Source organism: Stegostoma tigrinum, chromosome 3 (assembly GCF_030684315.1).
Source record: "Stegostoma tigrinum isolate sSteTig4 chromosome 3, sSteTig4.hap1, whole genome shotgun sequence".
Classification (NCBI taxonomy): Eukaryota; Metazoa; Chordata; class Chondrichthyes; order Orectolobiformes; family Stegostomatidae; genus Stegostoma; species Stegostoma tigrinum.
This window is the reverse complement of record NC_081356.1, coordinates 104,924,295-104,949,491: the sequence shown is the minus strand read 5'-3', so window position 1 is coordinate 104,949,491 and position 25,197 is coordinate 104,924,295. Positions and strand designations below refer to the sequence as shown.

General features: G+C 43.9%; 1 long non-coding RNA gene across 1 annotated transcript; it reads right to left on the bottom strand.

The window, feature by feature from the left end:
* Positions 1-1,539: 1,539 nt before the first annotated feature.
* On the bottom strand, positions 1,540-13,660 carry LOC125451297 (uncharacterized). Its single transcript, XR_007247266.2, has 3 exons — positions 13,582-13,660; positions 4,676-4,760; positions 1,540-2,684 (listed from the first exon to the last, which is right to left on the bottom strand). It is a non-coding gene; the product is annotated as an uncharacterized LOC125451297 (long non-coding RNA).
* Positions 13,661-25,197: the final 11,537 nt, after the last annotated feature.

Sequence of the window (25,197 nt, the reverse complement as noted above, 5' to 3'; positions counted from 1 at the left end):
AATATGTTCAGCAAGGAGTGGTTGGGCCAAGGGGTCCGTTTCCATGCTGTATGACTAAGACTGACTGTGAAAACAGTAGACAGCCAGTTGAGAAAAACTTAATGTTTCCCACTGAGTAATGAAGAAACAATAAGACAACTGAAAAAAATCCCTTTTAAACCTGGAGATCATAAAACCATGAGACAAAGAGTGGACTTAGACCATCGAATCTGCTCTACCATTTGATCATAGCTGATATGTTTATCAACTCTATTTTCTTACCTTCTCCCCATAACCTTCAATCCTCTTACGAATCAAGAACCTCTCTTGGTCTGACCTGGCCTCCACAGCACTCTATGGCAAGGAGTTCAAACAGATTCACCACTCTCTCGCTGAAGAAATTAGTCCTCATTTCAGGTCCAAAGGGCCATCCCTTCAATGAGCCTGGGTCCGCAAGTCCTGGTCTCTCCTACTAGTGGAAATATCTTTTCCACATCCATCTATCCAGGCCTCTCAGTATTTAGAGACTTTCAATAAAATCTTCCCCTCAGCCTTCTAAACTCCATTAATCCAGAGCCCTCAACCGCTTCTCATATGATAAGCCCCTCATCCCTGAGATCATTCTTGTAAACCTCGTATGGGCCATTGCCAAGGTTAGCACATCCTTCCTTAGAAATTGGGCCCAAAACCATTCACCATATTCCAAACCAAATGTGGTCTGACCAGAGCCTTGTATAGCCTCAGCAGCACATCCTTGTTCTTATATTCTTACTGTCTTAACATTGCATTTGCCTTTCCAACTGCTCACTGAACCTGCTTGTTAACCTTAAGAGAACCCTGAACTAGAACTCTCTAGTCCTTTGTCCTCCAGATTCGAAGCTTTTCCCTATTTATAAAAAGTCTGCATCCCTATTCTTCATATCAAAGTACATAACTTCACACTTTGCCAGATTATATTCTATCTGCCATCTCTTTGCCTAATCTCCTAGCCTGTCCAAGTCCTTCTGCAGCTTCTCCGCCACTTCAACATCACCTGTTCCTTCACCCAGCAATAATATCCTCAGTTCCTTCAGCTAAGTTAACATATAAAAAAAATTGTAGCCCCAAAACCCAAATCCTCTATTCCAATATCTTGCCCCTAACACCATGGGCTCTCATTTATTTAGCAGCCTTCTGGGCAGCGCCTTGTGAAATACCTTCTGGAAATTTAAATAGGTCATATTCACTGGCTTTTTGTCGAACTTGCTTGTTACTTCCTCAAAAACCTTGCAAACACTTTTGTCAGACCTCTCCTTGAGGAAGCCAGGCTGACTCAGCCATATTTTACCATGCACGGTTAAGTACTCAATCTCTTCGTAATAATGGGGTCTAACATCTTACCAACAGGCTATAGTTTCCTATCTTCCTCCCTCCCTTCACACTGTCACATGAGCCATTTTCCAGTCTTATGGGACAGCTCCCCCCCGTCAATTTGAGAAAAGTGTTCGTAGTTCTGTTACCCATGTTGAGTGAACCACTTAAGATTTAGTAGAGTATTTAACAGTTAAAAAGAAACTGCGATAAACTATGTCATTATAGTAAGAACGAGGAAGACTACGAGCAGAGATTTTATTTTATTCACATTTGCGATGTAGGTGTTGCTGGCAGTCATGATTTATTGATCATCCTTTGCCTTTGAAATGGCACTGGTGAGCTACCCTCTTGAAATGCTGCAGTCCACATTCTAAAAGATACATGCAGATCAGAGAAGTGAGGGTGTGGTTAGAGCAAGTGGCAAGACTAAGACAAGAAATGGAGGTGTTTAAAAATGTAGTCAATTCATTAATGGGACATGGGCTTTGCTGCTAAGTGAGCATTTATTGTCTATCCCTAGTTGTCCTCGAGAAGTTGGCGCTGAGCTGTCTTCTTGAACTTGCTGTATTTTGAATAAGTAAGCCTATGATGCTGTTAGAGAGGGAGTTCAATGATTTTACCCAGCATCACTGAAGGAATGCCGACATTTCCAAATGATGATGGTAAATAAGCTGGGTGGGAGTTTGTGTGTTGTTTGAGGGTGGCTGTGACATTCTAATGTAATTGCTGCCCTTCTCCAACTAGAAAATATTGGTTGCAGATTTAGGTGTTGTCATCTAAGGAGCCTGAGTTATTTCAGTGTGACTCGTTGACTGCACACAGCCACTACTGGGAGTCAGTTATGGAGGGACTGATTTACATATTGTGCCAATCAAGCAGGCTCTTTAGTGTTTTTGGGGTTTCATTCTTCCAGTCAAGTGAGGGCTACTCCACCACACTCATGGCCTGATGGACGTATAGCTTAAAAAGGTAAGGGCAAAAGATTTAGAGATGTGAGGAAAACCCCTTTCACCCGTAGCTTGGCGGGAATCTGGAACAGGAACGTGGGAGAGGCAGAAACTCAATACATTTAAAAAAGTATTTAGATAGCACTTGTGATGCCAAGGCGTAGAAGACTATAGGCCAACTGCTGATAAATGAATTCAGAATAGGGAGATAATTGCTTTCGACTGGCACAGAAAGGATGGGCCAAAGGGTCTCTGCTGTAGTCTTCTGATGAATTTTGCGTTGTAGACGATAAACAGACTGTGGGCAGTCACCAGCTGAGTTCATCACAGCAAGAGTCCCAGCGCATACCCTGCTTTGAGACAGCGGTAGCAAATCTTTCGCAAAAGGCGAATGACTTTTATGATCTGACGAGAAACCAGAGAACACAATTAGATACTTGATAACAAGGTGTGGAGCTAGATGAACACAGCAGGCCAAGCAGCATCTTAGGAGCACAAAAGCTGACATTTCGGGCCTAGACCCTTCATCAGATCGGCTGCTTGGCCTGCTGTGTTCATTCAGCAGCACACCTTCTTATCTCGGACTCTCCAGCATCAGCAGTTCCTACTATCTCAGATACTTCACAGCTGGAGAGACTGCCTCGCCGAGAGGCGCACAAGCAGTGAACTTGGCGCGGGATTTGTCGGCGCGCGCATGCGCGGTGGCCCAGGTGTGAGCTGGCGATGGAGTGTGAGGCGGTGTCGGACTGTGACAGTGATGAGACGATTGTGGAGGCGTCGCTCCCGGACAGCGGTGACGAGGACGAAGAGCTCCGACTGAACAGGTATCCGAATGTAAACCGGAGCCAGAGTTGGGAATGGGCGGCAGTGGAGTGGCGGCTTCGACGACAGACGACGCCAGCCCATTCCCTCACCGACCTTCCTGTACACCCCCCAACACCACCCGTCCCCATCAAGCCCGCAATCCCCGCACCGATCTTCCACTACACCCCCCTACTGCCTACCGCCCCCCGCAATCCCCTCGCCTGCAGCCCTAGCCCCCCCAATCCCCTCGACTGCAGCCCTACACCCCCAGCTCCGCAATCCCCTCGCCTGCAGCCCTGCACCCCCAGCCCCGCAATCCCCTCGCCTGCAGCCCCAGCCCCGCAATCCCCTCGCCTGCAGCCCTGCACCCCCAGCCCCGCAATCCCCTCGCCTGCAGCCCTGCACCCCCAGCCCCGCAATCCCCTCGCCTGCAGCCCCAGCCCCGCGATCCCCTCGCCTGCAGCCCTGCACCCCCAGCCCCGCAATCCCCTCGCCTGCAGCCCTGCACCCCCAGCCCCGCAATCCCCTCGCCTGCAGCCCTGCACCCCCAGCCCCGCAATCCCCTCGCCTGCAGCCCTGCACCCCCAGCCCCGCAATCCCCTCGCCTGCAGCCCTGCACCCCCGCACCCCCAGCCCCGCAATCCCCTCGCCTGCAGCCCCAGCCCCGCAATCCCCTCGCCTGCACCCCCAGCTCCGCAATCCCCTCGCCTGCAGCCCTGCACCCCCAGCCCCGCAATCCCCTCGCCTGCAGCCCTGCACCCCCAGCCCCGCAATCCCCTCGCCTGCAGCCCTGCACCCCCAGCCCCGCAATCCCCTCGCCTGCAGCCCTGCACCCCCAGCCCCGCAATCCCCTCGCCTGCAGCCCTGCACCCCCAGCCCCGCAATCCCCTCGCCTGCAGCCCTGCACCCCCAGCCCCGCAATCCCCTCGCCTGCAGCCCTGCACCCCCAGCCCCGCAATCCCCTCGCCTGCAGCCCTGCACCCCCAGCCCCGCAATCCCCTCGCCTGCAGCCCTGCACCCCCAGCCCCGCAATCCCCTCGCCTGCAGCCCTGCACCCCCAGCCCCGCAATCCCCTCGCCTGCAGCCCTGCACCCCCAGCCCCGCAATCCCCTCGCCTGCAGCCCTGCACCCTCCTTCAATGCCCCGCAATCCCCTCGCCTGCAGCCCTGCACCCTCCTTCAATGCCCCGCAATCCCCTCGCCTGCAGCCCTGCACCCCCAGCCCCGCCATCCCCTCGCCTGCAGCCCTGCACCCCCAGCCCCGCAATCTCCTCGCCTGCAGCCCTGCACCCTCCTTCAATGCCCCGCAATCCCCTCATCCCTGCCATCCCCAGCCACCCCCACTACCCTCCCCAACACTAGCCCCCCCACCTCACGGCGCAATCCTCTTGTCTGCATGCTTCCCCCTGCCATGCCCTCGCTGACCATCCTCTCTGCCCTCTACCCCATACCTTCCCCTCCACCTCCTCTACAACCCTCACCGCACCTTCCCCAGATACCACCGCCTTCACCAAAACCCCTATCCTCCCAGTTCTTCGGCTCCTCAGAACCCATCCCTCACCAAATCGTGCCCCTTGTATTTTCTGTTTGTACCTTTATCATGCCCAGTTGTTACAGATAGCCAGCACTTCCTGGTATATTGTCGAGATTGTTGCGGAACGCCACTCCAGCCATGGGCCTGAGGTAAACAGTCGTTTCAGAATAAGAATTGCAGATGCTGGAGTGTCTGAGATAAAAAGGCGTGGAGCTGGATAAACACAGGCCAAGCAGCATCAGAGGAGCAAATAGGCTGACGTTTTGGGCCTAGGCCTGAAACTTCAGCCCTCCAGCTGCTTGGCCTGCTTCTTCATCCAGCTCTACAGCTGTTTAAACAGACGTTTGTTGGTTTTATGCAGACAAGGCTATTGTATTGGGTCCGGTTACCTCTTTATTAAAAAATATTCCAGTTAGAATTATGTTTGTGCTTACTTCGTATAGGATGCTGCTCATTCAAAGAAATGCTTTTCAGCTGTATCATACAATGAGTGATTTTACTTCAAGCTTGGAAGCACCATTGGGAGGTAATATTCTAGTTTTATTCATAGAATCTTAATTGAGGACTACATATTTTCATCTTTTCGTTGTGACTTTTTGTTCCTTCTTCCCCACCTGTCCCTTTCCAGAACACATGGTACTTGCATCTCAAAGTTGAGATTCACAGGTGTGAGTCTTTTTGCTACCTTGCTCACAAGTGCAATCCTGATTGGAATCCCTAAGACATTGACTTTTCTGCTGCCTGGCCTGCTGTGTTCTTCCATTTACACACTTCTGTCTGGAACCTAGAGGGGATTGTTTAGCCCTGTCTTGTTGAGCTGAGGGTGTCACAGCTGAATCAAAACCTGTCCTTTCTCAATGTCTACTTGAGGATAAACCCCCTTAAGACTCCAAATTTACTAATTAGGAAAGATCAGTTAGGGTAAGAACCATTAATTATAAAACAATTAGAGAATAAGGGGCCTTCATTAAAATCAAAAATGTTATACAAGTGTTTGAAAATGGTTGTGGGAGAAATATTCCACCCCCCCCCCCCCCCCCGACCCCGACCCCGACCCCAACCCCCACTTGAGGTTTGTCCTTAGACCTTATTTGTATGTTTATGTGCAATTGGCCACGTGTATTCCTGGTGGAGCGAAAAGCATATGAAGTATATTCACAGTGGTGTCTTTTTGACCAAAAAATCTTTCCACAGGTAACTCAGTTACTAGGAGGATGACATTTCAGTTCTGAAATACAAGGGAGAGATGAACTCGCATGGAAAAGTATTAGGACATTCAATTAGATGGAAATCTGTAAGATCCCACATTTATAGTCAAGAATAGTTAAACCTTTAAATAGATGGAGAGGTAGGAGACTTAAGCAATTACTAAAAAGCTGATGAAGACAATTGTTTGAGATAAAACGATTTGATCTTTAAAATGTTGATTCCACTCCCCATATCGATTGGGTTGAGCTCACTTGTAATTTTGCCAGCTGTTCTTGGACTTCAGTGTAAGTCATTAATTAAACCCAACATTTTATGGTGACTGTGGCTTACTATTGTATCTTGTGCCATTGTTAGTTCTAAAGATCTTTTGCTTAAGTGTTACATCTCAGACAAAGCTGTTACAGCACAGTTACAACACTGTCATCTAATGTGGCGAAATTGCCCAGGTACGTCCTTGACTCCATTCAGAACAAATCCACCATGGCTAATTACTCAGATAGCAAGATGCTGGAGTCAGATTACAGCATGGAGCTGGAGGAACCGTGGCAGCTCAGGCAACAGAGGAGCAGGAAAATTGATGTTTTAGGTCAGGACCCACCTGTGCTATTGGTCTACTCTTCTTCAGTAAAGTGATCAAAGACTTTATCAGCAATGCTGTTAAGCATTAGCCCAAAATTCAGTTTGGGTTCTACTGCTCAGCTCCTGATCTCAATGCAGCCATAGTATAAACGTAGACAGAAGTTGAATTTGAGGCAAGGTGAAAATGATTGTCATGATAAAGGCTGCATTTGATTGCTTATGGCATTAAAGGACCAGAAAAGTCAAGTCAATAGGCTACAAGGGGGAAATCTGGAGACAATAGAAATTGGAGTAAAATCTCCTCTGGTTGGAGACATACCTGGCACAAATGGTGCAGCTTCCAGTTGGAAGCCAATCATTTTAGTTCCAGGATATAACTGCAGGCATCTTTATGTATTGCCCTAGATCTAACCATCTTCAGCTATATCAGTGACCTTCCCTCCATCATAAGGCAAGAGGCGGGATATTGGCTCTTAATTGCCCAGCATTCACTATTCACACTCCTCATAACAAATGCAACAAGTCTTGAAAAATATCCAGGTTTGTGCTGACAAAACTGCCAGCAAACAATAATCTCCAGCAATAGAATCTAACCATTAGCCCTTAACATTCAATGACATTACCACCACTGAGTCTCTGTCAACATTCTTGGAGTTACTTTCAAGAAACTGAGCTGGACTAGCTGTACAAGTATTGTGACCACAAGTGCAGGTGAGAGGCTGGGAATCCTGTAGTGATTCTCTCTCCCGACTCCCCGAAACCTGTTCACCATCTACAAGGCAGGCATTAGGAGTGATGGAGTAACAGTTAGTTGCCTGGATGAGTAAACTTTTGCTGAAGCAGCTGGATACCATCCAAGGCAAAGCAACACACTGTTTGTGGATGAGGTAGCATTCAGCTCTTCCACCAATGTACAATAACAACTGTATGCCACCTACTAGACACACTGCAACATCTCACCAAGGCTCCAAGACAGCACATTCTGTACCACCACCACCAGCATCTGGTAGTAGAATGGCAGTAGATGCATTTGAACACTACCACCTACATATTCTCCTCCAACACTTATCACCCTGGCTTAAATATATTGCCTTTTCTTCAGTGGCACTGAGTTAATAGTTGAACTCCCTACGAAATACAGTTATCTAATTGCATAAACAGACTGCAGTCGTTCACGAAAACAATTCATCACCTTCAAAGGCAACTAGAAATGGACAATAAATACTGGCCCACATCAATAACTAGCTTTATTCTAAAATATAATTTGAGAAGATTTGTGATGTGCATAGTGAAAGAGTTACTAAGTATCAAAGTGTCATTAATTGCAAGTTGAATTCAGGAAAGAACAGATGTGATACCATGTGACAGTCCGTAAGACTGTTGAAAAAGCAGCAATAGGCCGTTTAGATCAGAGTCTCCTCCACCTTTCAGCAGGATCATGACTGATCCAACAGTCCTCACGTCCACTTTCCTGCCTCCACTTACCCTCCCCAAAAATAAAATCCTCTATTTACCCTGCGATCGAGAATCTTATCTATTACAGCCTTAAATATACACACAGACTCTGCCGCAGAAGTCATTGTGACAAGGAGTTCCAGAGGCTCAACTCAATTCCTCCTCAAGCTTAAATTGGCACCTCTTTTCTGAGAGGGTGTTTTTTGGTGGTAATCTTTCATGAAAAGAAACATCCTATCGGCATTTACCGTGTGCATCCCCTTTCAGAATCCTTTGTCTCAATGGGTCATCTCATTCTCCTGAACTCCACTAAGTAGTCTGCAAACCTGTTTAACCATTCAACGTACTGTGGATCATTGTAGTGAACCTATTGAGCAGCCTCAGAATAAATGTTATCTCCTTATCTAAAGGGCACTAAAACTTCTCAGTACTCTAGACATGATCTCGTCACCTGTACAACTGCAGTAAGAGGCTTCTACTTCTGCCCCCATCCCCTTGAAATAACGGACCACTGTTATATTAGCTAACTGCTGGATCTGTGGGTAATTGCGTACGAAACAAAGGTAGAACAAAGTTGATAAAATGTGAGGCTGGATGAACACAGCAGGCCAAGCAGCATCTCAGGAGCACAAAAGCTGACGTTTCGGGCCTAGACCCTTCATCAGAGAGGGGGATGGGGAGAGGGAACTGGAATAAATAGGGAGAGAGGGGGAGGCGGACCGAAGATGGAGAGAAAGAAGATAGGTGGAGAGAGTGTAGGTGGGGAGGTAGGGAGGGGATAGGTCGGTCCAGGGAAGACGGACAGGTCAAGGAGGTGTGATGAGGTTAGTAGATAGCTGGGGGTGCGGCTTGGGGTGGGAGGAAGGGATGGGTGAGAGGAAGAACCGGTTAGGGAGGCAGAGACAGGTTGGACTGGTTTTGGGATGCAGTGGGTGGAGGGGAAGAGCTGGGCTGGTTGTGTGGTGCAGTGGGGGGAGGGGACGAACTGGGCTGGTTTAGGGATGCAGTAGGGGAAAGGGAGATTTTGAAACTGGTGAAGTCCACATTGATACCATTAGGCTGCAGGGTTCCCAGGCGGAATATGAGTTGCTGTTCCTGCAACCTTTGGGTGGCATCATTGTGACACTGCAGGAGGCCCATGATGGACATGTCATCTAGAGAATGGGAGGGGGAGTGGAAATGGTTTGCGACTGGGAGGTGCAGTTGTTTGTTGCGAACTGAGCGGAGGTGTTCTGCAAAGCGGTCAACCCACCCCAAGCCGCACCCCCAGCACCCAAAACCAGTCCAACCTGTCTCTGCCTCCCTAACCGGTTCGTCCTCTCACCCATCCCTTCCTCCCACCCCAAGCCGCACCCCCAGCTACCTACTAACCTCATCCCACCTCCTTGACCTGTCCGTCTTCCCTGGACTGACCTATCCCCTCCCTACCTCCCCACCTACACTCTCTCCACCTATCTTCTTTACTCTCCATCTTCGGTCCGCCTCCCCCTCTCTCCCTATTTATTCCAGTTCCCTCTCCCCATCCCCCTCTCTGATGAAGGGTCTAGGCCCGAAACGTCAGCTTTTGTGCTCCTGAGATGCTGCTTGGCCTGCTGTGTTCATCCAGCCTCACATTTTATTATCTTGGAATTCTCCAGCATCTGCAGTTCCCATTATCTCTAGAACAAAGTTGCATTGATTTGCATCTTTCTGCAGTTTTTCTCCATTTAAAAATAGTTCTTTTCTACTATCAAGAAGAGAATTTTACCCTCCCTCTCCCCCCACCTCCGTCCCCACCACACCACCACCTCCTCCTCTTCCACCCTCTCTGCCGTTTGTTATTCTCTATAACTATCTCTGCAAATTCACCTTTTTAAATGAAGACCTACGCTCACTTTTACTTGATTATATATTTAAGAAACTCTTGTCGGTCCTTGATATTTCTTGTTAGTTTGCAGATAGAGACATCTACAGATTAGCAAAAGGCCTTTGGCCAATTGCATCATGTCAGCCAAAAACTGCCACCTATCTATTCTATTTTCTAGAAATTAGCCCATCGTGCACTTGCAAAGCCAAAGGATACAAGGCTAAGTATTTAGATGTTATGACTATCACCCTTACAAGTGGAGTGTTCCAGCTTCCCACCACTGTCTGGTGGGAAGTTTTTCCTCCTCTCTGAGCCTTCTGCCTCTTACCTTAGGGAGATATAACCCTAGTTATTGATCTCTGCATTAAGGAGAAGAAAGAATTCCTGTTTACTCTGATAATTCCCCTCAACTTTATACATCTCAAATAATGTCCTTCCTCAGACTCTTCTGCTTCGAGGTAAACATTCCCAGTCTGTCTAATCTCTCTCCATTACTAAAACTCTGCAGACAGGAGAATGTTCTGATGAATGTCTGCTAACTCTCCAATGCTATCACATCCCTCCTAGAATGGTGATTCCAGAACTATAGAGAATACTTTGTGGCCTAAGCAACATTTTATACAGTTGCAGCGTAACCTCCCTGCTCTGAGTTCAAGGGCAAGTATACCATATGTCTTAATCAAGTATCCGTCCTGATACCTTAAGGGTCTGGTGTACATGCGCACCAAGTTCCCTCTGATTTTCCAGGGTTCGACCATTCATCATGGATTCCTTTGTCTTTTGTCCTACCCAAGTCCGTCACCTCATTTATCTGGATTGAATTGCATTTTCCACTGATAAGCCCATTCTGAGCAGCTCAACTGTATCCTCCAGTAATCGAAGGCCGTCCTGTATTTACCAAGACACCAGTTAGTCTCTAGGTTACACGCCCTCAGTTAAAATCCACTGTAGATCTTTCGATCATGCAACTCATTTGTACAGCTGTAGTTGAATGCGACCTAACTTTAGAGGGTCTCATCTGATTAGGAAGTCCAACTCTTGAGTGTACACTAATAGTTTAACCAGATAGGAATGGTATTTGTGGAGCAAATCTTTTGATGAAATTGACTGAGGATTTTTAAAAGTAACATCTGAATGCAAGCAACACTAAATGAGAAAAATGTTAACAATCTCAGATTTAGGACAGTTTGGTTCTTGAACTCCTGTCCTTTTCAATAGGATTCAACAGGATGTTAATATATGGAAGCAGATGCTTAGGGTGGGACTTACTGATGTTTTTACTACATTGGAGTAATTTTAATACAATGTTTTAAAGTATAACTTCTGATAGGACTGTTGTTCAAAAACAAATAATGTACCCAAAGTGAATTTTCAAACAGTAAAATGAAATTGAATTGAACTTTGATCACAAAGAGGCAAACAAGAGGTGAATGATGCATGTGTGGTTGAGGAGTGGATGGGAAATGAAGTATTAATGGATTAAGCATCTTTGAATGTGAACAAATTGCCTGGGCCAAACAAATGTACCCCAGGCTGTTATTTTAGTCTTGGGAGGAAATAGCAAAATGATACTGCTTTGCAATCCATTCCGGTGCAGGGTAGTGCCAGATGATTGGAAGACTGCTAATTGTTTTTTAAAAAAGTGAAGTTGAGGGATAAACCTTATTATTACAAGCACAGTGAGTCAGCTTACTCTCAGTGGTGGGCAAGTTAGAATAAGTATTAAGATACGTTAAACTGTCTGATTAAATCAAGGTCAGTCAGCGTGGTATTTTGTGGGAAGATCATGGCTGACTAGCTTGATTGAGTTTAAGGAAGTAGCAAGGAGGAATGAGGGTCATGCAGTTGATCTGTTTAGTATGGATTTTAGCAAGGCCTACATCAAGGCCTCGCATGGTTTAAAATCCTCTGGGATTAAGGACACTGCAACAAGCTAGATTAACCATTGGCTCCAAAGGAACAAAGGACTCAATTGGGGAAAGTGTACTGAATTTTCACCAGTGGTGAGATATGCACGTACCCGATTAAGCCAGTGTTCAATTTTAGAACGCAAGATATGAGCATTTAAATACAACACCCTCAGTTGTACAAAGAGATAGCAAGAACTGCAGATGTTGGAGGAATACAGCAGATTTCAGAAATTTCTGAAGAAGGATCTTGACCCAAAACATCAGCTTCTCTGCTCCTCTGATGCTGCCTGACCTGCTGTGTTTCTCCAGCTCTGCACCATATTGTCTCAGTTCTACATTGACTGCCGCCATCCCCACCCCTTCTCATTGTTATCCCATTATCTGTTGGGTCTTAAGTTAGATTCCTGACTCTTTCCATTACTGCCCTGTTATTTGTTCTAGAATACTTGATAACCTCTGCTGAGCCCCCCTCCCTCCAATAATCTTTCCATGCAACTGACCCACCCCACCACTATTTAGTTTAAAGCCCTATCCACAGGGTTAGTTGTGCTATTCACCAGGACTCTGGTCCCAGCATGATTCAGGTGGAGCCCATCCCATCAGAATAGCTCCCTCTTTCCCCACTACTGGAAGTAGAATCCCATGAGTTGGAACCAGTTTCCCTCACACAAAGGCTTTAAGCCACATATTTATCTCTAATCTGGTTGATTTCATGTCAGTTTGCTCATGAAATATGTAGTCATCTAGAGATGGTTAGGTTTTTGCTTATACTTTTCAATTTGGCACTTAACTGCTCATATTTCCTCTGACTTTTCCTCCTCCTGTCAAAATCAGTACCTACAACAACTGGATCGCGCCCCCCCCACGCGCACACAATGTAAATTCCATTATAAAGCAGAGGAGATATCCTGAACTCCAGCATCAGGCAGGCACTACTGCTTTCTGGACACTCAATCCCAGCCACAGAACAGTATCTATTTCCTCGACTATTCTATCCCCAGTTACAACTGCTTCCACCACCCCCCCCCCAAAAAAAAAAATTCCCAGTGCTCTGGGAACTTTGCTCATCCTCATTAATCCCTGCTGTCAGCCACACAGGGAGCCAGAATATCAAATCTGTTATATAAGCTCCTTCACTACATCCTGGATCCCAACGTCAGCCTCACTTGTAGTTACATCCTTCTCTGTCCACTGACCAAATTAGAGGTAGCTATTTGAAGGGGTGTGACTGCCTCCTTCAACAGTATCCAGGTAACTCCTCCCCCCAACATCAGTATTCAAAAGGTCAGACTCCAGCTCAACTGGAGTCAGTTGTGCTGGAGTTCCTCAAGCAGCAACATGTGCTGCAGATATAGTTATTACGAATGCTAAGCGGTTCACTAATCCCCATATCATGCAGGTACAACATGATCTGCCCTGCCTCTCTATTTATATAGTTCTTAATTTGATTAAAATCGCACTGGTCTTTATGCTTGTAACTTGTAAATATATCTCCCATTTCCCTTCAATCTGAAAGGGATCTTAACAGCCAGTAAAATCAGTAGCTGTCGCCAACTTATAAATTTATGGTTTTTTGTGTTGGGCCCTTGATCCCGGGTTTCAGATCATCTTGTTGATAAAAATAAGCCAAAAAACTCATTCCCATAGCACTGAATTCTCTAAACTTCTATACTCAGGGTGTGTTTCACTCCTTTCTGAACATGCACAGTTTACTAGTCACAGACTTTCAACAAGCCCTTGCTTTTAAAAAAGCTGAGATGATTCACACTAGTTAAGCTTCAATAGTAGTCAACACCGATTAAGGCCGTATTCAGGCTTCAGGTGATTGACTGATAACTGTCCTTCAGTCAGCTGAGTCATTTGCCTTATTAACCATTACACTGGACTACTGAATTTTAAACTTCTAAAATTGTGAAAGAAGAGAGATTCTATTCTATTCACATACTGCCCCTAAATTTATACTCACTCTGGATAAGATAGCTCCTTGTTGACTGCGCAGCTTACTGGTTGTGCACTTGTTCTGTCTCAAATTTTCCTGGCAAGCTACAAGGATAAGTAAGTCATAGCAGGTTTTGTCATTAGCAGAAAAATAACTATTCATTATAAAGAAACTTAATCTTTAACAACTGACAAAAAAAGTTACAAATTTTCTACTATATGACTTAAACTAAATTTAAACCCCAAGTGACAACTGTTCAGTCACAAAGAAGACAGGCAGTTTGACCCAAGTATTATACATGGAAAAATATGGAAAAGAAACAAATCTGTAGATCAAAAATCCCCACTACAAGGAGGACAGCTATTTTGCCATGCTTCTTTTGACTTTAACACTCTGAAATTTGTACTTATATTTGAACACTACCATTCCTTAGGGCATCACAGAAGTTAAAGATTGTTCTGAGGAATGGTCATCAGACCCGAAACATTAACGCTGATTTCTCTTCACTGATGCTGCCAGGCCTGCTGATCCTTTCCAGCAACTTCTGTTTTTGTTTCTGATGTTAAAGGTTATGTTATGTGCAGAAATATACTCAATCTTTGGTTAGGCAGCTGATTGAATGGACCTAGATTTCTCCCGCCACCTAGCCTGACGCATGGTTACCCTCCAGTTGTACTACTAGTTGCCTCTTTCTAATGAGAGAACAGCCCTGTGAGACAATAGCAGCATTACCTTCTGTGATTACCCAAAGAGTAGTGATGCTCAAGAGTCAGCACACTTTTAAAGTGGGTCATGGCACTTGGATATCATCAGATCTACCATTTCTTATAACTGGAGAGGTAGGAGAGTTCGCTTAACCTTTAGTCTCCTGTGTGGCTTCTCTTTGTTTCTTCTCTGATTGCCAGGAATCATTCCCTTGGGATGTCGTTTTGGCCAGCTGCTGAATGGGGAGTGGATAAAAATCTCCTAGAATGCTGTTAATTCAGCAGGAACTCCATTACTAGTTAAGCTGATTAGTTGTTTTTGGCATTGGCTGCACGTGCTGCACAAATATTATGGTTCCTATTTCTGATTCTTTTGTACTAAAATTTGTTCATTGAAGTATTACATTTTAATTTTTCCCGGATTAGGTTAGTATATGAACTGTATTGTAATTTAACAAAAGTAGACCACTGAAAATTCTTTCTTTTTCAGGCAGTTCTTCACCTGTGATACAGATGATCCCTAAAACCAAATGTTTTCGAATACACCTGGAATATTGTCAACAGCAAGTGAGAACTCTGGTATGAATTATGATATCAAATTTAGAAATTTGTATGGATTGGAGGCTGAGTGTAGAATTTGAGCCTTGAAATGCCTGCTTGGCTAGCATGGTCTAGTCTGAAGGAACTTGGGCTGTAATCAAGTTGTTCAGAGTCATTGCAACTTTTTTGTCATTAACTGAAATCAATTATCCACATATATAGTTGGAGCCTTCTATGGTGATCTTAAGAATTGGATTTGTGGGAAGGCATTGTTTTCCTGAATTGTCAGTTTCCCACTCTTTTTTGACCTCAATATTGTTATGTTTGGGGTAGTCTTCCTTGGGGAGCCAAGTCAGAGCAATGTGCCATAGAAAATCTCTTTCTTCCCTAGCCTGAGCCCATCTAATGCACATAGGCTTAACAATTCTGACTCGGGGGTTTGGAACAGGATCAGTAACCTAATTATGAATAGGTAGAAATTACACTACTCCCTATTGACTGCTGTAAGGGTCCAGATGAATCTTTTCTTTTGTCTGCTTTTTAAAAATTGAATATATGTACTGTTGGCATTCTTCCCACTGCCTGTACTTATTCAGGTACTGTTTGTAGTGATCATCTGTGGTATTCTGAGCACAACCTATCAATATTTTCTCTTCACATCAAAATAGATTAACCTTGTGCTTGCTACTGATAAATACACAGATGGCCAATGTTCGCTCTAAGCTGTGCAACTGCACACCTGCTGTTAGTGGCCATGCACACCAATTGGTATGCCAGCATATTTATTCCAATTTCTTTTACTGCTGCCATGTATGGACTTTAGAAGCCAACATAGCAGCTGGAGAAATGAGGGAACGAAGCAAAAGACAGGAATTATGTCATATGAAATTTCATCACTTGCATTGAATTGTAATAAATCAATCCATCACTTAGGCCACAAAATGCCAAGTCTAGGAAATCAGTACTAAGCAATCCCACAGCTGTATTTAAGCCATGTAGTCTTGCCACATTCAGTTGTTAATGGTGGTAGACAATTGAACAGACTAGGGGAGGACATTCTACAAATATTCCCATCTTCAGTGATGTTTGAGGCCTGTGAACTAGCGTGAAAGATGAGGCTGAAGCATTTATGATCCAACTCCCTGCTGAGGTGCTCAGCTTCACAAATGCAAGTCTTCAGCCACTTTGATTTATTGTGTATGATATAATAAAAATGATTGGAGGTGCTGGATACTGTAAGGTATGGGTCCTGACAATATTCCCACTACCATATTGAAGATATGAGCTCCATAACTAGCTGCTCACCCCAATCTAAGCAGTTCCAGTCCATCTACAACACTAGTATGTACTAGGTAATGTGAAAAATTCTCCAGGTTCTTTCCGGTCTCAAAACAGGCAAATCTCACCTAGTCAACCAGTATCCCGTCAGCGTCATCTTCATCATCAGTGAAGTGTTGGAAAGGGTTATCGACAGTGCTGTCAAGCAGCACTTGCTTAGCAATAACCTGCTTGCTGACGTTTGGTTTATTTTCTGTCATGACCACTCAGCTGCTGGTCTCATTATAGCTTTGGCTCAGACATGGACAAAGAGCTGAATTCCAGAAGTGAAGTGAAAATGACTGCCCTCAACATCAAAGCAGCGCTTGCTTGATCAAATGTGGCATTTAGAATACTTAACAAAACTGGAATCAGGGGAAGAACTCTCTGCTGTTTGAAGTCCTAACCAGCACAAGTTGAAATAGTTGTAGTTGTTGGTGGTCGAATCATCAAATAGCTCTGCAGGAGTTACCTCCGGATAATATCTTAGCCTGAACAACTTCGGTTGCCTCATTAGTGACCTTCCATCCACCATAAGGTCAGAAATAAAACTGCACAATAAACAGTGGACAATGTTTAGCATGATTTGTGACTCCTCACACACTGAAGCGGCCTGTGTCATTATCACCAATACATAGACAGAACTCCGGCTGTGACAGGTAAATGGCAAGTAAAGTTTGCACCACAAGCAGCACACATCATGAATGAGAGAATTGTCGTTCAGTGGCATTGCCTTCGTGTGGAGATGTTTGTATATGCCACTGACCAGAAACTGATTGAACCAGTTACATAAGTACTATGGCAACAAGAGCAAGCTGGAGGCTAGAAATTCGGTGGTGTGTAACTTGCCTTCTGATGCCCAAAGTCTGTCCACTGTTCATAAGTGTGTGTTGGAACACTCTCCACTTGCCTGGATGTGTGTATCTACAGTTTGACACTATCCAACAGAAAACAGCATGCTTGATTGCACGCTACCTGCCACCTTTAAACATCAATTTTCTCCACCACCAATGGGCAGTGGCAGGCATTGTACGCTATGTAAAAGCTACGCAGCAGCACTCACGGAGGCTCCTTTGACCGTGCCTTCCAAATTCATGTCCTCTACTAACTTGAGGGACAACAGTAGTGGCAGCAACAGTGAAGCACAGTCACCTGCAAGGTGACTACATGGCATACTGACTTGTGCTAGTCATTTCTTCACTGACTCTAATCTCAAAATCCTAAAACTCCCTCCTGAACAACACTGCAAGATTCCTTAATTCAGATAGACAGCAGGGATTCAATAAAATAGCTGATCACCACCTCCTTAAAGACTGGATCTTCAAAGTTATCGTAGTGTTGTTTAAAAAGAGAACCTCACTGCTCTCTGTTCCACCAGAGTTTATATAAAGGATTCTGCACTGTGTATGAAAGTTGGATCAGCAGAAATATGTGGCAGCAGTGAATTGGGAAATTTACAAAAGCAGTGGCAATTTGTTCATCATTGTCTCTGCTTGAAATGTTTAGACCGAGCAATACATTTTCTTTTGCTCTTTAGTAGTCTCGCTGTTGCTTTCGTACTCATACTGTCCCACCACATCTTTCAAAGCCTATCCGTTTCTTACCTAATTTCTTCCTTTTTTTTCCCCTTTCTCTTGGTGTTTCTTTTCTTCAGTCCTGGCCTCAGCACGGACCTGGTGAGATCTCCTTTCAGTCTGGCCTGTGGCAGTCTCTTGACGACACATGGCAGTGACTCAGCCCAGTCTCTTGGTGGCCTGTAGCGGGGCCTTGGCCTCGTGTGATGGTGTCTCGACCCAGTCTCTGGGCCTGGTGTGGCAGTATCTTGGTGAGTGAGTTTGTCCTGCCTGGGTGTGTTGCAGGAGGAGATCAGGTAGGTGGCAGTAACAATGATGGCATCGCAGCTCAATGCAGAAAGAGTGAACGATGAGGGAGATCTTCTGGTATCTGCGGTGGTGGTGACAAGAACAGGCACCTGATGTTTCCTGGAGAGCAAGCTAAGCTGCGGATTCAACAAAGATTGTTGAACTTTTAACTTTATTCTGTTATTTTTCTAGCTTACATTAAGGGCTTTCGTATTAACTTAGTTATTTCTTCATTTATCTATTTATTCTATGAACGTAGTGCTTAACTTTTTAAACTTTCTGTTACTACTTTGCACCCAAGTTTCTTTAGTATCTAGGCACCTTTTGTATGTAAGATAGCACAGTGTATGTGGACATTATACACTTTTCACTGTACTCCTGTACTTGAGTACATGCGACAATAAAATCTAAATCAATCTCCCGCTGTCTTATGTTCCTGTACCCACTCTCTCCTTTAAAGTACTTTCGCAATTTGCCTGGCCTTCAACAATTTGTACAATATGCTCATGGCTACTATGTTCTTGCAACCTTTCATTAGTTGTGCCTTTTTCTGTTGTACAGGAAGTCCTCACTTAGAATTCTGGTTATGTCCCTGAAAATCACAACTTAAAATGAAATCACTAAGCGAAGCATGGATTCCTAGGGAGAACGATGTTATGACCAGAACTAGTTCTGCAAACAGTATTTGCTCAGACAAAAAACATTGACAGATTCAAATACTATACTGTATATATGATCTATATATTCCTACCTGTGGTGGTGGTGGTGGGGGGGGGGGGGGGGGGGGGGGGTTGGGGGGGGGGCGGTTGGTGGTGGTGGTGGTGGTTGGGAAACTGGAAAGTAAATCATTAAATACAAAAGAAACAAAGTACAGTTAGGAACTTCAGGATCTTTCTCAGCCGAAAGCAACTTTAAAACATTAAGTTGCTGTGGTGTGAATTCCTACATGCTTGTATTTGTATGTACAGTAATCTTAAATACATTTTACAATTTAGAAGGAATACTGTATACTCTTAATAGATTGTTCTAATCAACCTGTTCAAAATTCTCGGGCAGGTGGGGTTTGGATGCGGAAGTTCTGGCCCAAGTTTAGGGACACTACTGCCGTGCTACAAGAGACCTATATATTGTAACTGGATATTTTCTCATGAACCTGTTCAGAAATGTCATGACACATGTTTGTAGCAAGTATAAATGTTAAAAGTTTAATTGAACAGTTGTCACCTAGTGGCAGATTTGGTCTATGTGAGTAGCTCTGCTTGCACTGACCAGCTTCTGGCACTAGAATCAGAGAACCCCTACAATGTGGTAGCAGGCAATTCAGCCTATCGAATCCATAGTGACTCTCTGAAGAGCATCCCAACCAGACCCCCATTCTCCCTAAACTCTGTCTCTATAACTCTGCATTCCCCATGGCTAACCTATCTAGCCTGCATATCTCCAGACGCAATGGGCAATTTAGCATGGCTGCTCTAACTAACCTGCACATTTTTAGACTGTGAGGAAACCAGACCGCATGGGGAGAATATGCACGCTCCACACAGGCAGTTGCCTGTGTGTGGAATTGAACTTGGGTCCCTGGCACTGAGGTTCAGTACTAACTACTGAACTACTAAGCCACCCAGCTAGTTTGAGCCCAGGACTTAAATCTAAATTTGGAATGGCAGGCAGCAGAGAAAGCCGATATCAGGGCTTTGAAGGTAAGAACTTTAAGTTTAAAGGGGAGAGGGTTGTGAAGATGGTTTGAGGAAAGGAGGCCTCAGGAACCGAATGTGGAAGTGAAATTATAGGGAATATTCTTGAGAATAGGTAGGTTACACAGGAGATCTATAGGAAACAACGTTAAATTGAAACTCAATATTATGTATATTTCCCTTTTACATTTACCACGTTAAAGTAAATCAATTTTAAGTGTTTTGTCTTTGAGTAGGTGCTCCTATCCTCTCATCATTCTTATTACCAAGTACACCACTTGACACTTGCCCCATCTCGCTACTTGAAATTTATCATCCGCTTCCTTACAGTACACTAATTGCCAGGTTTGGTGGTGTCTGCAACTTTTGAAGTTGTGCCCTACATGCCCAAGTTTGGGTAACTTTTCAAAAATAATTCTTATTACTAGTAGTGACCTCTAGGGAGCTCGACTTGTGCTTTCCTGTAGTCCTCTTCCTCGTTGTTTCCTGTAATACTGCCAACTTCATTTCCATGTTGCTACTGTCTTTTTTTTTAATTCCATGCACTTCAACTTTTCAGTGTCTGTTATGTGGTATTTCGCAGATGACTTTTGGAAATTCGTTTTCAGTGAATAAACTGAAATAGCCTCATAAATCATTACTGTTGCCTTACCAAAAAAAGAAGTAGTTATACGCAATTTTGTCTTTAACAAATCTCTGCCAGCTTTCTCAAATTAAACCTCACTTGTCTGTTAGTGATCATTTCGTTTTATCCTGGATTATCATCGAAAGATTTTCCACCACTGAGTGTGAACTTATCAACCAGTAGCTCCTTGTGTTCCCTTGCCTGCTTTTTAGTCAACATTTCTCGCCTATTAAATCTCTAGCTCTCTGGTACCATCCCTGTATCTAAAATGAACAAGAAGATTATGGCCAGCATCTTTGTGATTTTGCGTCAGTTTACTTGCTCAGTTTCCTTGGGACCATCCAGCATGGTAATGATGGCTTACTGATTTTATGTACAGTTGAACTTTGCAAAAGTTCCTCATTTTCAAATTTATCCAATAGCTCATTCTATCCAATATCTCAACTGGCTGTCCTCAGAATGACTTTGGAAGCATCACCTCTTGTAAACATAGATTTAGAACTTCATCCATTCATCTGGCTCCAAGCATTGATCCCCTTTCTTGGTCTCTGTAGTTCCACCCAATCTGTTACTGTATTATTTGTGTGGAGCATAGGAATGTGGGAATAGGAGTAGGTCATCCAGCCCTTTGAACTTGCTCTGCTGTTTATTACAATTATGGCCTTTTACTCATGCTATGCCCTATCAGTGCCTTTTACTCGACAGCTGAGCTTTCCACCATTGATAATCATAAATTTATTAAAGTATTCTCTAAATATAATCAAACTCTGAGCTTCTTTAGCCCTCTGCCTTATAGAATTCCAAAGATTAATTACCTTCTGATTTTAAGGAAATTGTTTCATTCTAAATGGCATCCCATTATTTTTTAAATTGTACCCCCCCTTTGGGGGAAACAACTGTGGTCACGGTTTCTATCTTTTAAGTAAGTTTCAATGAGATCACCACTCATTTTTCAAAATGCTAGAGAATACAGACCCAGCTTGCTCAATTTTTTTCATAGGAAAGTCTCACCATTACAGGAGCAAGTCTATTAAACTCTTATTTTTGTACTACTTTTATGGCAATAAAGGTCTGGAATTTCCAATAGCCAGACAGTTCTTATTTCAGTGTACAAAAACAGAAATTGCTGGAAAAGCTCAACGGGCCTAGCAGCATCTGTGAAGATAAATTAGAGTTAACGTTTCGGACTGAGCCACCCTCCCTCAGAACCCTGAATTAACTCTTGATTTCTCTCCAGAGATGCTACCAGGCTTGCTGAGCTTTTGCAGAAACTTCTGTCTTTGTTTCTGATTTACAGCATCTGCAGTTATTTTCATTCTTATTTCAGTGTAGATTGGAATTGTACATGGGGACCATGCAGAATCCTCATTGTAGCAGACTCTGAAGGAAAGCCCTGAGAAATTGAAGATTCACATGGCAGTTACCCTTGGCTTGAAACCCTCAGAATCTCCATTTATATATGATAATTTGGAGTGTTTTGATTGAAATTAAGTAAATACTTAAGGAAACATTTGACCGTTAAATACGTAGTCTAACTCAACTGACCCCATTCTTATGTCAAAAATCCCCAAATGTTCTCTCTCCCAGACCATTTACAACACCCCAGACTCTGACCTGACGACCCTATCTGTCCTTGGGACCTCCATTCCACTCTGGTGCTAATATTCCCTTTTTTGTTTATTTTTCCACCAGACTAAATGCCCTTTCCCATCATCATTTCTCTAATCTTGCCACTGGGCTGTCTTCTGGCTCCAGACTTGACATCCCCTTTAACTCCCAGGAGCAGACCTGATCCACACGTTTCCTCTGGACATGATACCCACCCTACCCCATCCAATTTCACCCACACACTTAGACCTACCTTAAACTAAATTATCTACCCGAACCACTTGCCATCTTGCGCACACCAACTAGCACCCTGCCCGCTTGCCATCCAACTTCTTGTCACCCTACCCACCCTGGCAGTCAGTGTACTTGGCACCCTGCCCCCATCCACTTGAAATTGTACCTACTTGGCATCCAACCCAACTTACACACTCCATACTTAACACCCTAGCATTCTGTGCAGCCTGTGCTCTACCATTCTGGAACCATAACCTCATACAAAGTGACTGTAATTCTGGCCTTTAAATTTCAGCATATGCAGCTGACCTCTGTGAAAAGGGTTACAGTTAAGAGAGCTGTCAGAATGGAAGTACATCTCTGCATTTCAGAAGGAGGCCTGATTGGAATTTCTCTTCAGAAATGTGTAGTTCTGTCCTTTCATAAAATAGAAAAAGTGGAGCGGCAATCTGTTTGAGAATGTGATCTCTAGTTTGCCTGCCCTACCTTTCCAATTGTTGGGAATGTACACCATCCCTGTCCAAACTGTCTGCTCTTTAAATAGAGCCTATTGTTTCATTGCAGTGTTGCCTACCAATCCTGAATCATTATGTGGGGAGAGATCTGTTCTCATCCCACTTAAATTGGTTCTCATCCATCTAGAATGGTTACAGTTTGTTCCATGTCTTTTACGTTCACTTGCCTAAACATTTTCCTACTGGCATTTGATCCATTTGTCTCAGCTTCTTTCCCAGAACCAGATGAAGCAATGAGTCCTTTCTTATTGGCCTGGAAACACTGATCCTAGAACATTCACCTGAGCACACTATTATTTACACTATTAGCATCCCCGTCCTGATTAGGATAGTTGAGCCCTCTTCTATAGAACACACAAAGTAGTGTAATAGTACCTCTGTTGTTTCTCAACTTACTAAATACCATTTCAGACATACTGTCTCTTCAGCATTATTTTATTCTTGTTTGGTAGTACAGAACTTGAATGTTGCTGAGATGAGAGATTTGTCCCCCAATATTTTTGGTTTGCATTGATCAGGGTAAATGCAAGAGTGTCAATAAAAGCAATTTACTGTAAAGGGGAAAAAAAGTGTTAGTAAGTTGGTGAGCTGAATATGGTCAAGATGTTGTCATCTGTGCTCTTCTTAGGGGCTTGACATCTTATCTGCCTGTTCGTGCATGGTTTTCCATCTGAAGCTGAGCTGATAATTTGTAAAGTTCTGACACAAACCATTCACATTTATAATCAATGGGTCAATTTAACAAACCAAGCAATCTTTTTTTGTTTCAGTCACCTTTTATTAACTTGTCCTGCCACTTTTAAGGATTTATGTAAAGGGATATCAAGGTGTCTGTATTTATCTGTGCCAAATGTGCCATTGTATAGTATGTTGTTTTTGTCATATTGGCCCTCTAATGTGCAGTTTACAGAGATCCACATTAAACTCCATATGCCACATTTCTGTCCATCCTACCATTTTGAAGCTTTCATTATTATTTTACCATGCTTTATAATGCTAGTCCCTGCATCTGTCAGAACTATTTAAAAAAACAATGAGAGTGATGGACTCCGAGCTGACCCTTGGAGAACACCATTCTCATCTCATCACCATCTCTTCTCAGTCTGATAAGCACCCCTCCAGTAACACTTTTTTTGTCTGGTCACAGCCATTTTCCATCCATATCACCACTCCCCCCTTTATTCTGTAGGGTTGTAAACTTTGAGTATATGTGGCACTGAATCACATGCTTTGCAAAAGTCCATGGACAGAATCTTCCATTAGTTGCAAGATCATCGACACTACTGCTTGGAGGCAGGCTGGCTGGCCAGTGTAACAGTGCAATGGCAAGCCTATCAGGCATGTACACAAGAACATGGCAAACCATGAGGTGGAGACTGGCAGAAAGTCATTGCCCCTTTCACGACCTCAGGCGGTTGAAGATCTGGCTACTACATTTAAAGGAGTCCCAGGAGGCATTCATTTCTCTACATTCCATGGAAATTATTTTCTGCCTGAGGTGCCTTTGGCAACCGAAACTGCTGCTACTCCTCTCCGCCTGATAATTGTGATTGCCTGCTAAAGCTGTAGAATTTTTTCAATATGGAAAGAAGCTCTTCAGCCCATTGAAGCTGTGCCAGTCATCAAACATCCATTTATTCTAATCCCATTTTCCAGTACTCGGCTCATAGCCTTGTATGTTAGGGTATTTCAAGAGCTGATCTAAATACAGTGTAAATGTTCTGAAAGTTACAGTTTCTGCCATGCTTTCAGGCAGTGAATTCCATGCATCCACAACTCCGGGTGAAAATTAGACTCCATTTTAATTGCAGACTTCTTTATTGAGCTAAAATTTCACCATCTGCCATGGTGGGATTCAAATCCATGTCACCAGAACATTAGCCTGGCGTTCTGGATGACTAATCTAGTGAGGTTACCACTCTGCCACTGCTTCTCCTGTATAATGCACTTTGGTTATCCTTAGCTTTTTGGAACCACTTTTGAGCTCCTTTGGTGCAATAATAGTGCATTCAGTAAGCCATACATGGGAAACCTGCCATTGAATTTACTTCTTAAACTGTTTTTTAACCAGAGAAATCAGTGTTTATTGAATCCAGTCAATGAAATCTGCCATGTCATGTCAGGATCTGTTTTTGGAGGACTGCTTTGTGACCAATTATCCTTGAGTATTCTGGTTTTGCAGTTGTACAGCAATGAAAATAAACCAAAAAAAAACACAATTATTTTTTGATGTTAAGTGTGGAGCTGAAGGAACACAACAGGCCAGGCAACATGAAAGGAGTGGGAAAGTTGATGTTTCAGGTCAAGACCTTTCTTCAGAAATGCTTTGTTATACCTGACTCCAACATCTGCTGTTCTTGCTATCTCTATTGTTAAAGTGCTCATTCACCTAACCTTGGAAGTTAAATATTCAATTGGAGAATATCCAGGAGGCTTACATGAAAAACTATGTAGATGATTTATGTTTCGCTCAGTGAGAACCTTTTATTATGTAAAAATCATTAAGTTTTGAGGAAGAAAACCACCAGTTCAACTGGGCCATCT